This window comes from Xiphophorus hellerii, chromosome 20 (genome assembly GCF_003331165.1).
Source record: "Xiphophorus hellerii strain 12219 chromosome 20, Xiphophorus_hellerii-4.1, whole genome shotgun sequence".
NCBI lineage: Eukaryota > Metazoa > Chordata > Actinopteri > Cyprinodontiformes > Poeciliidae > Xiphophorus > Xiphophorus hellerii.
The window spans coordinates 7,025,157-7,040,091 of record NC_045691.1 but is presented as its reverse complement, the minus strand read 5'-3'; the positions used below and the strand labels follow the sequence as shown (position 1 = coordinate 7,040,091).

The window sequence follows — 14,935 nt, the reverse complement described above, 5'->3', positions numbered from 1 at the left end:
TAAACCTCCCAACTGATCTACATATGGGTAAACATACCTTCAAAAAAAAAAAACATTTAGCTAGTCTTATGATAGTTGTTTTGATATATACCTCATTTGTATGAAACTTAGTTGATTTGAAATATAGTTAACACATTTAAAAAATATCAAATTACATAATAATGTGATTTACAAAACAATAAGCAATGTCGAAATGTTACAAAAGGGACCCTTGATGCTGGCTCAGTGCTCATTCAATATAGTCCTGAAAAACAGGAACATTAAAAAAAACAATGCATCATAAAAATACAAGCGAGTGTTCTTATGACTTTTTGGAACAGTAGCTTCTTCTTGCCATTAGCAGTTTCCTAAAGGTCACTGTAGCAAACTGCATAACTTTGTGTCCTGTCAACAGATTCTGTCACCTGAGATGTTGCTCTCCGCTGCTCTTCAATTATCACTCTGGACTTCTTGGATGCTTCTCTGATCAGTGCTCCCCTTGCTTTGCCTTAGGTGTACTCTAATGAATTATTTGACTTTTTAAGGCATGTAGTTGCACTGCATTATATTTAGGGATATCAAATTCAAATGCAGATTTGACTTTCAGATTCAAATCTGTTTTCAGATTTTGAAAATTCCCCAAAGTCTATGGTTAGAAGGTGTCCAAATGTAAAACAAAAACAGGTTGTAAGGCATCAATAGTTTTGTAAAACTCTGTAATATTGAACATAAGGCCCAGTGGGTTTGAAGAGTTGAACTGACCTGAGTTATTCCCTTTTCTGCAACATCTGGTAAAGACAAACACTTTTTTGCTTTGTTAGACAGTGCACACTATGTGGATGATAATTTGAGTAATTTCTGTATTGGACATTTATGTTGTCGACTGCTGACAGAAATTTCTTGGACATCCCTGAAAAGACATGATGCCATCCACAATGATGACAATTTACATCATTAAACATATTTTCATAAAATATGTTTAATGACACTTGCAAATGACATACTACTTAAATATCAGTTGAATATTCCAAGCAAGCAGTGCAAAAGAATATAAATAGCATCGGATTAATCCAGTGCTGTGAATTCACGTGAAGATTGAGATTTCAGAGGTTTGTAATTTACATGACCAGCTGGCATCACACACATTCTTCTGCACCCTGCCTCGATCCATCTGTTTCTGCACCTGCACAGGCTTTCCGTGCTGGTAGACTACCTGCTGAATAAGGAATATTACTAGCTCTTCTCTCTCCTTTTTCTAACAACACATTGCAAAGAGGTCAAGTCATCAGAGTACAAAGTTTTTCAAACATACATTCATTTTTGCTCATGTGGAAATCTCATTACCCACCCAAAAAAGTCTTCTTGAGATAAAAGGTTGGTCGTTTTAAGTTCTTATAATGGAAAATGTAAAACTTTCTTATCCACTTTTGTAGTAGCTACACCTAGGTCATCGACTGATCATTGTGACGAAGCCTATTTTAGATTACAATTAGATGTCTTATCCCTAAAGGAACTGACAAAGCATTTAACAGACGGACAACTTAAAATCTTATTCCAGTGCTCCTTTTGCTTAGTCAAACAGTGACAATGGATATCACTTCATTTTATTTTTGCTCAGAAACCTCCTCAGTAAATTCTTAGCTAATTAAAAATACAAAAAATATCAATTTAGATTACCTAACCTGAGATAAAAATGTCAGACGACTGGAAATTTATTACTTATAACAATAAAAATGCAGTCAGTACAGTAAAACAAAGTGTTTTCAGGAGCCTGACCCCACTTTTAATTACAGCCTATAACAATTATTTAATAAGCAATAAACACTTTTGCATTTTGTTGGTCAAATTAACACTTCAAATTTCACTTTATACACACAAGAAATGCTTCTCCTATGGTCCCTTCAAAATCTCTATGTTAGACTTTCAGCTGGATCTTGAATTAATTCCTGATTAATTGTAAGGGTATTAATGATCCTGTCAAGCTGTGAATGCATAGTGATGTACTGCTCACTGCATGTGTATTGCTTGTATCATAATGGAGCTAACAATGAATTTATGACAATTTCATGATTTTTAAAATAAATGGCTATTCTCCATAATCCATTATATAGCCAGCTAAGGATCACATTTATGAGCTAGACCCACACAAGCCTCAAGTCTGCATCGGGTTCAAAGAATTTTAGTTGATAACCTGCTGGTGTCTGTTAAAAGACTGTGTGAAGTATGCTGGCTAATTTTGGCTTTTTTCTTCTTCCAGACATCGCTGCATGTGTGCTAAGCATCACTTTCTTGCTGGGTTCAAGAGAACCTCGTCTGAATCCACTGTAGGGGATTCACTAAAGCCTCCAAAAGACCTGCTTTAGTCCCAGCAGCCTTTAGTCTCAGTGCAATCTCTGGTCAAGGCAACCGAGTTTTGTGCTGAGATTTTCAAACCCACCCATATAAGACTCTTAATAAGACAAGTTGGGAATAGGGATCCCGGCATTCACAGGACAGAGATAGGGAAAAAAATACTATGATATTATGTGGTTTTTTCTGGCTAAATCACAAGACATCACAATTAAAATACTCATTAGTTAAATAAAAATGTTATTTTGCTTTGGTACAGTGAAGCGAGAAGTAAGCAACATCAAGGTGACCAAGACAAAAATAAAGCAGGATGCAGCATCGATGTAAAATTTGTGATGACTTCATCTAATTTTAAAATGGACACATAAAAATAGATGACATTGATAACTACAACATTGCAAGAAAATATTTGCAGCCACTGAAGCATGAAACCCAATTCTGTTATGTATATTAGTTTTAAAGACAAATGACTCACCATGTGGTTCTGGCCCTGGAGAAGCTCTTGTCAACTCTAGACAGAAGGAAAGACATTTTAAATTTTCCTTATCAATACCTCCTGTCATCAAACTCTAGGACTTTGTTTTTTAGTCGTATTTAAGTGCAATAGAGAAAAAACACTCATTTTTGCCCCTCACAATTTGGCATAAATCATGATCATTTTAAAGCCAGTATATATTTTTTACCGGTAGATTGCAATACATGTTGTACACTAGGAACGTGACACGAAGCCAGAGGACTACGCTTTCCATATATCCTATTTCCTCTCTCCACCACGCCTCTGCCTGCCAGCTACACGCTCAGTAGAGCCAGAGTGGGACTGTTTCAAACACGGTAAGTGGTGCCTGGCAGCTGTAGGGAGGCAGACTGTCGGAGTGTAGATATGATTAAATGGAAGGAAACGCAGCAGTTTTAATCGAAATATCATCAAGATTAGAAAATCAAAGTAGAGCATGCATGAAAATTTAATCTACATCTCAAATATGTGGAGGAATTAATTACAGAAATCGTGCAACATTGTTAGGTTGTAAGATAAACTGATATGTACAATGAATAAGAGAAATATTAAAATTCAAAGCAGGAAATAAGGTCAATATAAGAGGATGCCAGAGTATGTTTCCTCCACTTGCTCAGCAGGTCTGTATTTTGGAGGGATGTCACTCTTACAATAATGCCTCCTCTAGTAGAACTGATCTTTAAAATTGAACAAAAACAGACACTGGCTGTGGATAATTAATCTACAAATAATCACTGCCACTGCCATCCTCCCCAGGGGCAACAATTCAAATAATTACAAAGCTCATGCAGAGTCAATGCTTACAAAGGCACGGAAGCCATTTATTGACAAAGTAGTAAAATGAAAATACCATCCGGATAATTAGAGCAACTCTCCCGACATTCTTATTTTAGACCTGTGCAAATAGACTGCTTTTGTTTGCTTCCTAAATGACAAAAATCTCTATAGAAAATGTGACACATGCTTAGCAGCATACCAATCATTGATCATAGCTAGTAATATTTTTGATATTTCAGTAATTCTTGAGAAGAGGGACAAAACAGGTCCTATGGATAAAGCACAAAATTTGAATAAAATATACACAAAATATATATTTTTCAAATATCTGACTAAACTAACCTGGGCCATGTGAGCACAACAATGTATGTTTTCCTGGTTTTTGCTGAATATTTTTTAAAATCCCTTGTCCTGGAGCAGAACTCAATACATTATAATAGTTTAAAACAATTAAAGGAATACTAAGATAATATATTATGACATTAAGTATAAGTATTCAAATAAATAATTATTAAAGTATCAATAAATTGAATTCAAAAGTATTTTTATATATTTTCCAACTCAATTGAAATTTGTCCCAAGTTTTTGTCAACACCGTCAGACACAAAAAATTCAGGCATTTTTGGGGGACATCAGAACTTCTGAGGACCCCATGACCTCTTCCTTTCTCTTCCTTTGCTAAGAGGGCTAGGCAGCTCTAGTTAGCTTATGTTATTCTGTAGTTTTTTCTTCTGTTTTATTGCTAAGTTGTTCGTCATAACCATGATGTGTCAACACCATAACTGACAATTTACAAAACTTTGATGAAATTTTGTGAAATAAATGCTTAATTTTAGTAAACTGTAAAGATTTCATGGACATGACGAGCTACAACATGGCCTCCTTCAGAATAACATCATATAAATTGAGGTAGTTTGGCATTTTTTCAACTCCGTCAGATGTCAACTCCATCAGAGTTTTTAGCTGACAGTCTGACTCTTTCAGTGATAGAGTTGACAAATCTCACTTAAATGTGCATTTATTGTAATGTATTTTACATAAATGGCATTACTTCACATGTATCAAGTATTTCTTTTTACTCACTAGTTTGTCACCACCTTCAGTTCTGCGTCAACTCTGTCATGCACTGCCAACTCCTTCAGATGGACTTTAGGTCTTTTGTTTTATATAATACCTCTTGTTTTTTGAGAAGCATTTGTCTGTAAAACTGAGTAAAAATATCACTAATAGGGTCATTAAAAATAATTTTATATTTATTTTTGTCAGATGGTGATGACAAAGTTCTGGGTCAGGTCAATTAAAAGTTTAAATTCCAAAAAAAATTTTGCCACTGGGAGCCTACACCTTAGCATCTTTACATTTAAAAAACATTAGTTGTCATATTTGTATACATAAATTTGAGGTATAATCAAAAAAAAAAAAAGGGAAAATGTAAACCCATTTTGTCCCACTTCTCAAGAATCACTCATTTATTCTTTAAACAGCAATACTGCTATCTAAAATTCATCTTCCTAAAAGCTCATTGGAAAGTAATTTCTGTGAATGCTGACTGGTTACATCACACACAGAAGAGATGCGTCTACAGCATCTCCTTGTTTCCAAATTTTACTGTTGCATTTAGTTTTACTTGAGAAATCCCAAGATTTATTCCCCAAAGATTATATTTCTGAGCACCAGAAACAGATTATGTAAGGTTTGCTCCTGTCTCCACCCTTTATCCATTACAGCTTTTATGACATGTGCACAGAGCAGATCCTGCCACCCAGAACACCTGCAGATGTTTCTGTTTGTCATAATAATCTTAAGAAATAAATTGAAGTGTTTTTAAAATCACTGTCAAACAAAAATACACTTGGTGAGACATTATGTTGCCTGGAGGACAAAATGGAGCTTAAACATGTATAGTAAATGTGCCATGCTGGCAGGAATAATTACTATCTTTGACTGCAGCGGTCTCCTGCCATTTTACATATGCTTATGCACCAAAACAGCTGACAGAAATTGTCCAAATGGTCCTCAGCATGTCATAATGAGCTGTAGAGGCTGGCTAGCAAACTATCATTTGATTCAGGTGTGTTGATCCAGGGAAGGAACTAAAACCTGCAGGATGCGAGCCCTTAAGGACTGTCTTTAGACTGCATTATAACTATTTAGGCTAAATGCCTTGAATAAGCTTTTACTTAGCTGAACTTGTTGTATGGAGAGATGTTGGTTGCTTTCTTGGACAATTTGTGCTACCTTTCCAGTCTTGATGGGCAGGACTAATCAGCCCAACTGGGAGCACCTGTCAGACACCATCAGGGGTGTTTAATTTAAAACAGCTAATACACTTTGCCCTGCTGCTTTGTTTTCACCTGTTTCTGCTGGCATCATATGTGTTTGTCACATTGTATTCACTATAAAGTGGACTAAATAGCAGTAGCTGCCAGTTTTTACATGTCAGGAGTTCAGCTGTACTTCAAAAATACACATCAAATATTCACTGCTATCTGTTGCATAAATGACAATTAGAAAAATCAAACAGAAATCCTCTTTTTGTCTGATTGTATTAGGCTGAAAACATGCCACACATTTTTGGCATTGACACATCTCTGCCTAAATAGACAAATGAAAGCAGCTGAAATTGCAACAGTGGGACCATCTCAATAAATTGGAATATTAAAACATTTATTTGACTAATTTGATGAAATAAGAAGAAAAACCTATTATATAAAGTGACGCTATAGAGGGTCATACATGTCAAGCCTTAATATATACTCTTTACAATATCAGTATACATTTTTCCCTCTGAAATAATTCAGCTCACGCAGAATAGGAAAAGCACTACTCAACTGTTGGAATGTGGGCAGAATATAATCAACCATTTCCAATATCAACTAACTCACAGATTGTGGTCCATTTCAAATGGAGCAGTTTACATATTCAGAACTTTACTTTCACCGCAACACATAACAAATTTCTACTTTAACCCTAAACTGGAATGGATTTCACTTCATTGTTTTCTCACTCTGGTTCTTATCGCACACTGCTTCCGCAGAACGTCTGGCAACTGTTTTAAGTAATAAGTTAATTTGAATCAGGTGTGAAAAAGTGTGTCAAAGCATGCAGAACATGTTGGACCAGAGGACAAAAATATTGAGTTATTGAAGCTTGTAGTTTTAAGTTTGAGTTTATGCTTACCAGACTCTAAAATTAAAGCTTGTGTTGCTTACATTCTTCCATGGTCCAGTCATTAAACTATGTACAGTATTCTAGCTTGCCAAGGGGAAATTCTAAAAGTTTTACATATTTAGCTGTCTGTTGTTAAAATTTGCTCATTTTACATGATTAGGTTGGTAATATTAGATGTATTATATGTATTTTGTTAAGTCTTAGATAATTAAATGGTAGAATCCCACAGTTTGTCCCAAATGAAATGTTATTTTATTGAACTTTTTAGTGCGTTTCAAACACTGTTGTATCAACCTTAACCCAGTTTTCTAACCGACTAATGTCTATTTGATATGAAAACAGCCATGTCAGGAGCTGCTGAGGGCTGTTTTTTTTTTTTTACTGTTTATTGCACCTTGTTATCACTGGAAATATTAGTTTGCCAGTCATCATTAGGTGTGCTGTTTGTCCCCCCTGCTGACACAGACAGCACTCTGTTTTGATATTAACAGCCAGGATTGAAAAATAGGTCACAGCATAAACAACCACACCCCCCTCTGCTAATGGATGACATGACACCTCCAAAATGTGACACAGCATGAACCGTAACAAACTAAATTTTGCAACTAATTGCATTGACAAACAAGTGTTTCCAAAAGTTTTAATTAGAGAGAAATGTCATGAAAATACATTAACATTACTGTGAAGCCTACTATATTTCTTTTGATTTGGACTGCAATGTTCTGATGTGGTATTGCACAGCTGAGACTAAACCTGAATCGCCACATTTTTATTCTTTACCTCTAGTATCAAGAATTTTGATACTAGAGATAAAGTATCTCTAGTATATAAAAATAAAATATTTTTTATTTTATTTTTATATACTAAAATAAAAATAAAATAAAATATATAGCCAATAAAAATAAAATATATATCTATTCAGTTCTGTCAAAATGGATGAAATGTTTTTTTGTCAGTTTTTCAACCACACTAGCAAGCTTTTCCAGTTTAAACATTTACAGAGATTAAAGCAAAAATACAATTCCCTCAACGACATTGCACTTTTTGTAGCCGTAAAACTTTGGGGAATATTTAAACTAGAGGGAAATCTAAGAAAAGTGGTAAGAAAAGCCTGTGGGGGAAAGACTGATGCTGAGAAGACATGCAACATTAGAATTTTCATATTAAAAAAGGTCTAAATTTTATGCTTTTAAAAAAATATGTGCATAGATGAGTACATGCATGTTATATAATCTTGATCTAATAAGAACTTCAAGGGAGCAACAATAATAATTTTTGGATAGTATTGTAGGTTACACCTCAAACACTGCTTTTGTTGAGTAACATGGAAAAAAACAAATAAGGCAAGGTATCAGAAAGGGAATGTGCATCTACAAAAATCTATCCTAGGCTATAATTTCCTGCTTGAAGGTGACATTTATAAACGCCACATGGATATTCAGTCATTCTACCGTTGAGGAAAGAAATAAGTTCCAGCGACGAATGTGCTTCAATGTGAAATGAGTATCAGCTCCAGAAATAAACAAAAGATCTTGTGAAGACGGTGACAGACTCTCATAAGAAAGTGTAGTTTTCCATATTAAAACAGCATGGCTGAAAGGTTTTTACAGTGAGGAAGAAGCCATTACTCCAAAAGAAACATAAAAAGTCAGATTGAAGTTTGAAAATGCACTCACACAAAAGCTTTCGGTTTCAAAGACATATCTTTTACTCTGATGAAACATTTCTTTTACATTTAGGGGAAAAGGGAGGACGCTTGAAAGCCTGTGAACACTATCCCAACTGTGAAGTCAGGGGTGGCAGCATCATGTTGCGTGAGGGTTTTGCTGTGGAAAATGGACAGGATGATGAGGAAGGAACATTGTGAGGAAAGATTCAAGCTACATCTCAACACATCAGCAAGGAAGGTAAAACTTAGCTGAACATGGGCTTTCAAAATGTACCTTGTCAGTTAGCATTCTGCTAGTCTACAGGGCTTAAAGGCAACAGAGCAAATGTTTTGAAGTGGCCATCATAATGCCATAACCTAAATACCGTAGATGATAAGAGGGCAGAGTTGAACAGGTGTGTATGCAGAGCCACCATCAAGCATGACAAAGTTACATCACTTCTTCCAGAAGGAACACGACAAAAATTTCAGCAAACTATATGAAGCTTGTGGAAGGAAACCAAAATATTTAATCAACAATCTTACTTTTCACTTCAGTTACATACAGTAGATGCCCTTTAACTAGAAATCAGTAAATGTGTTTTCTTCAACAAGTCATCTTTACCAATTTGGATGGAACTGCTTAAATATAAGGCTGCCTTCTGGTTCAGCTCTGTTTTTCTTTCTATTGTGCATTTTCTGTTTTCAGGGCTGCTTGCTTTCAGTTTGTGTTGCTGTGACATTGTCCTGGGTCTACTGCTGTACTTTCCTTTTGCAATATCCCCAGTGTATTTGTTGGATTTTAACAAAATTTTAGTTACAACTGAGTGGGAGCCACCTACATGTTATGCCCCACCAGTTGGATTGTTGCTAAGTGAATTTGCAATCCTTTTTGTTCATGCAAAAGTTGTGCAAAATGAGACAGTTGACTTCTACAGGGGCAAATCTGAATTGTTGTTACCATGGCAGCTCCTAGGCATGCTAGGTTTTTATCAGGTAAATTAATTGTTTTGTCATTAAAAGAAGTTTAAATGCAAACAATCATAATCATACAAGAAACTGTGAAAAAAATCACATATGATCTTTAAGTATTTTGTGCTATTCTAACTAGTTTAACAAAAAAAACCCAACTGTTTTTTAGCCCAAAACCTTCTGATTGTCATTGAAATGTTTATTGTTAATCATTACTTATAGTATCACAATAAGCTCTGAGGATTGAGCTAAAATCCTAAATTCTAATTCCAGTATATGGAAAGATGCTCAAATAGAAAACACAAAAATACAAACTATTTAGCAACAAGTTGTGTATCTTTCTGCATGTTTGCTTTGCTTTCTACAAACCTGCTTTTTTTACAATGGTAAAGAGAAATCTTCCAGTGATCAAATCCTTTTAACTATTGAATCATTATTAATAGACATATAACAATCTCTATCATGTCTAACAATCAATACATCTCATGTCTAATTTTCTAAATTAGACATGAGATGTATTTTTTTATGTGCAGTTCTTGGAATTCTAGAAAAAATCTCCAGGTGCTTATATGTCACACTTTCAAAATAAAGTGGAGACTCAGCTTGCATAAGAAAGAAAAAAATTGTTTGATGTCTGGCACAACACTGAAAAAGACATAAAATGTCTTTCTGTTACACTCACATTCTCTGCTCATGGAGTACGAATGTAATTTTATCCCACTTGACATCGTAGGGTGATCTGGGCTGAGCACATCAAATGCTAAGTGACTAAAGTAAACATCAGTGGGGAGAGCAATGATATTGGGCTGCAGTAGTGCAAAAGGTGTTGGGGAGATGACATTTATTAGTGCCACAAGAAATGTGTCTGAAAATTCAGAATACTCTCTGCAGAAATGACTCCAGCCCCCTAGGAGTTTTACTAAATATAGTAGGTTCAACAATCTCTAGTCAACTAAAATCACGCTGCTCAGATCGCACAGATCTCTAGGAAGAAAGTTAAAAACAAATTCTTACTCATATATGTTACCTGATTCTAAAATGCATTTTTTAAAAGGAAGAATAAAGATGAAAAAATGTTTAACTGCAAATTGTAGTTATCAGGTTTCACTAAAACTCATACCTCTGACATTGCTCTTCTTAGCATCACAGATGAGATTTCGATGCATAGTGTGACAGAAAATTGTACTGTTGAACTTATGCTGGATTAATCCTTTGTCTTTGGTACAGTCAACCTTTGGTTCATAACCAACAGACTAAGGGATTGATTAGTCATTTGGGATCTGCTTTGAAATGGTTTACTTCACATTTATTTGACTAATCCTATTTTGAAGCTCTGCCAAATTACAGGTTATTGTCCATTCCACTATGGGGTACCTCCAGTATCACTATTGGGACTCCTATTGTTTCTGATGTCTACCATGCCTTTTGGGCACATTTTGAGCATGTTTTGATATACATTTCCTTATCACTGCAATAAAGACAATGTAGAATTTCATTTAAACCCCACCAGGTTTTTAGGTTGCATCATGAAAAAAAAGTTGGATGGCTGATATCCTTCTTCAATGACACATGAAAAGACTAAAATCTTTGTGTGTATTCCAAACAAGATACATTTTCTTGTTTTGGAAACTCTTAGTTCTTTAGCCATCTATGGTAAATCCACATCAGGATCCTTGGGATATATTTTGGCCAAGGTCTTACATTAAATACATATCTGTGGATTGTATTTACTGTATAAAAAGAGAGTAAAGTAACCCAAAGGTAGATGTCGAACTTCTGTAATGGTAAGCACAGAGAATCTTATCTGATTATATACATAACCTGGAAAGAAAATTCATGACTTTTCTTTTTTCTCTGTATATCCTTTAATAAAGAAGATAAGAGTGAAGCAACAGAAAACCTTTCTGAAATATTTTTAGACCCAGCTGTTATCTTGGCCACTACTTCCAGTATGTCCCTGAGTTTTTTAAGCCTAAAAAAAGAGCTGCCCAAAGCAGAAATGAGCAACCTCTGCTCTTTCCTATATGTACAGTTCTGCACCCCATCTCCTTCAGCAATTATATGGCTGCCTGGAACTCCCAGGAGGGTTTGCCTCAGAAGCAATCAGAAACAGAGATGATTTAAAAACTGCTCATCTTTGAATGTTTTGTTACTTCATTTATGTTTAAATTTATTACTTACTATTTACTACAAAACCTAAACATCAACATTAAGAAAAAACGCAGGTAATCTTGGAAAAACAGTGAAATAAAAAAAAAGAATAGAAAACATGCATCAACAAGAAGTGTCCTTGCACTATCACACCAAGCTCCTCAATACAATCATAAGGTGGTAGCAACACCTGCGAGGGTAACTGTAATAGAGCAGTGAGATATGTGTACAGCTTATGATCTCACATGGGTGAACTCTTCCTTTTGTCTTGAGGCTGAAAGCTGACTCACTCTTACAAAGCCTTTACAGTGAGTCTATTTTATCTACAAAAGATTAAAATTACAATCACAAAAAAATACATACACCGCTACTAATATTGGCTAACAAACACTGCAGAAACCACACATTTTTTGTAGACATCAACAAACCTTCGACCTGACACTGTGTGGCTATTTATTCACCCTTATCAGAAACTGTAGAGTTCATTTAAATTGATTGGTTTCTTGGCACAGACTTGACTTTCAATCACAGCCCATGAATTTTCATTGGGCTCTTCCAGATGTCTAATGTAATGAAAGTCTGCTTTACCCATTCTAAAACCAGTTTGAAGCATCTTTGGGAACATTATAATATTGGAAGGGCAACTTTCTTTCCTGGTTATGTACATAATCAAAATCCCAGACAAAAACTGAGCTATCTGGTCATAAGTATGTTTGTGGAGAACTGCTAAGAACAGTGTACCAACTGTTGAGTATTGTGTTTCTTAGTGCTGCAACAATTCCTTAAAGTATCTTGTTATATTAAATATTTAAAATCCTTGACGCAAAGTTTGCCATTATTCTCCATTTATTAAGTTCATATTGTGCAACTGCCTAGTTTTTCCTTGCTGAGATGGTCGTGTGTTTCGCCAGGTAAAGCTATTGTAGTTTAAGTATCTTCTTTTTGCACTAACTGTAATGAACAGAGACGGGACAATATTGTTATGTTTGAAAGGTAGGACGAGGTAGAAGCTCAAGTAGACAAAGAACTCTTAACCGCGTTTATTCATAACTCGCTCCGCAGTACAGTAACATCAGGTATTCCTTTCCTCCCTCTTATCCATCCTATTTCCGTACACCACCTAGTGGTAAACACAACAAATATGAACAGATAACCTGTGGGAAAAGTCCCAATTCGTTATAAACTTAGCGCTAAATAAATAAAGAAAACTGAAGAAAAAAAAGCAAACTATTATTTTATTATTTTATCATAACAGCATGGTGCAGCAATAACTCTGCAGATGGATACATTTCTGAGTAATAAAACAGCTTTACCTGCAGATATAATCAAGCTTAAGTTAGATAAATCACCCAGAACAGTATCAGCCCATCGTCTCTACGCACATATTTTCAACAACCCTGAGGTTGAAAGTAAGCGCAATTGTGATGATGGTGAGATATTTTTATAAAAGAATCATGTATTTGTGGATGTTCACATTTCCAGCTTTGAATATTTAGCAGGAGCTCATCTAAACATTGATGGAAAAACAAAAACCTTGTATAATCTTTAAGGACACTTTTGCACATGGATATGATAGCCACCTCTGAATTAATCAACTCTGCATCAAATCAACAGCTAGACAAGTTTTTGGGATGAATAAGTTGGGTTAATATTAAGTTTTTTAAACTTGTCTGTACTGTATAAATTAAGTAAAATCCACAAATGAATTTAAATGTGTCCATCCATTTCTTTGTTTGTTGTCCAGTGGCTTCTATCAACAACAGAACTGGCAGATATAGAATGCAATTCTCAGTTGTTGTTTTGTACATCGGTTCTCCTTGCTCCAACAACTTCATCTTCCAACAGCAATTAGAATTCAATTTCACACGGAAATTATCCTGCCACCAAATAACATCTCCAAAGACAGTGTCACAAGTCTGAAGCTTCAAGCCTGAGCTCAATTCATTTCTGTTTGACAATAATTTTCCAGTTATTCATTAAGCAATTATTTCCTCACAGGGACTCGTTTTCAGCAACAGAAATTTTAGCAGCAGAGGAAAATTCTCTTCAACATGGAAGCAAAATAAACCACCAAGATATATTAAAATGCAAAGTAGAAAAAGGCATTTTTTTCTTACAATAAACATGTTAATTTGTACCTGACTGTTGCTTACAAGTAAATGATCTGGCTATCTGCTGCATTGATGCTGTCACAAGATATTTTCAACTCAGGTCTCAATGGAAATATCCTTTAGTGTGGAAGCTGTTACTGCAAGAGGAAAACACAAAATAAACTATAGTCTATCAGTAAGGTGTTTAAAAATGAAGCCAGAAAAAACTGATGTAAGCCAGTATTTTAAAAGGAAATTGAGTTTTTTATCTCATGTCCAGGAATGTTTTCTGGCATTTTACAGGATGGATGAACATATCGAACTAAACTTGCCTTGATTTATATTTTAGAGCTTTCAACCTGCCTTTCTTGGAGAATTCTTGATTTAAAAATGTTACAAGATCTTCAGAAATCTCTGAGTTAAGGATAGGATCCACACCCAAAGATAAGACAATCAAGTCTTAAAATGTCAACTCTGATGCTGAAACTCTGTTGTACAGTGGCTGCTGCTCTGCCACACACATTCATATACTGTACATAGAGCATGACGTCTCATCTGCCACTAATAATTAAGGTCCTCATTGTATAAAGGTCAATAAAAAACATCATAAAGGTCATCCTTATATCCTCCTACATTATAGCTCTTAAAGAGAAACCTGAATAATCTAAAATCAGAATCGGCAGCTTTATAAAAAATGGAGATTGAAAACTTTTTAAAAAATTAAAATTGGTGAGACAAAAAAACTTAATTAATTTTATATAATTGCAGCAACGCTAAAACAAATTATAGCATCTGATGTTTTTAATAAAAAATGTACTTCCAATTTTCTTTCAACATTATTAAGGTTTGTGAGCATTCATTTCATTCAGTGTTGCCTCCGGTATTGGATCTTATTAGTTTCTTGTGTTGGGACTGAACTATGTACTGGGAAGAGTAAGACTTGTATGCAAGCTATTAATCCCAGAATGCACTGCACTAACCCACTTTCATTTTCTAGGAGGAATACAAATGTTATGGTCTGATCACATGACATGGTTAACAAAGCTCGGCCTGATTGCCTAGAACGCCAACTTTCCCGCAGGAAACTGCAAAGGTGAGACAGACAAGGGGAGAGAAGGGAGGACGCCATCTTCAAAATAAAACTGGATCCATGTAAATATTCAATCATTTAGGTAACCAGCTGCTGCAATCCAGCCAAGGAATAAGCCATACCTGGTAAACCTGGTAAAAAATAATACTAATACCAATACCAATTTGACGTTTTATTTTTTAAAACAATTTCTC

General features: G+C 35.1%; 1 long non-coding RNA gene across 1 annotated transcript in view; it reads right to left on the bottom strand.

Moving 5' to 3' along the window:
- Nucleotides 1-2,802: 2,802 nt before the first annotated feature.
- The window catches only part of LOC116710087 (uncharacterized), a 53,068-nt gene continuing 40,935 nt past the window's right edge, over nucleotides 2,803-14,935 (bottom strand). The window contains exon 2 of the long non-coding RNA XR_004337036.1: nucleotides 2,803-2,839. This is a non-coding gene — a long non-coding RNA (uncharacterized LOC116710087). The remainder of the gene's footprint in view (nucleotides 2,840-14,935) is intronic.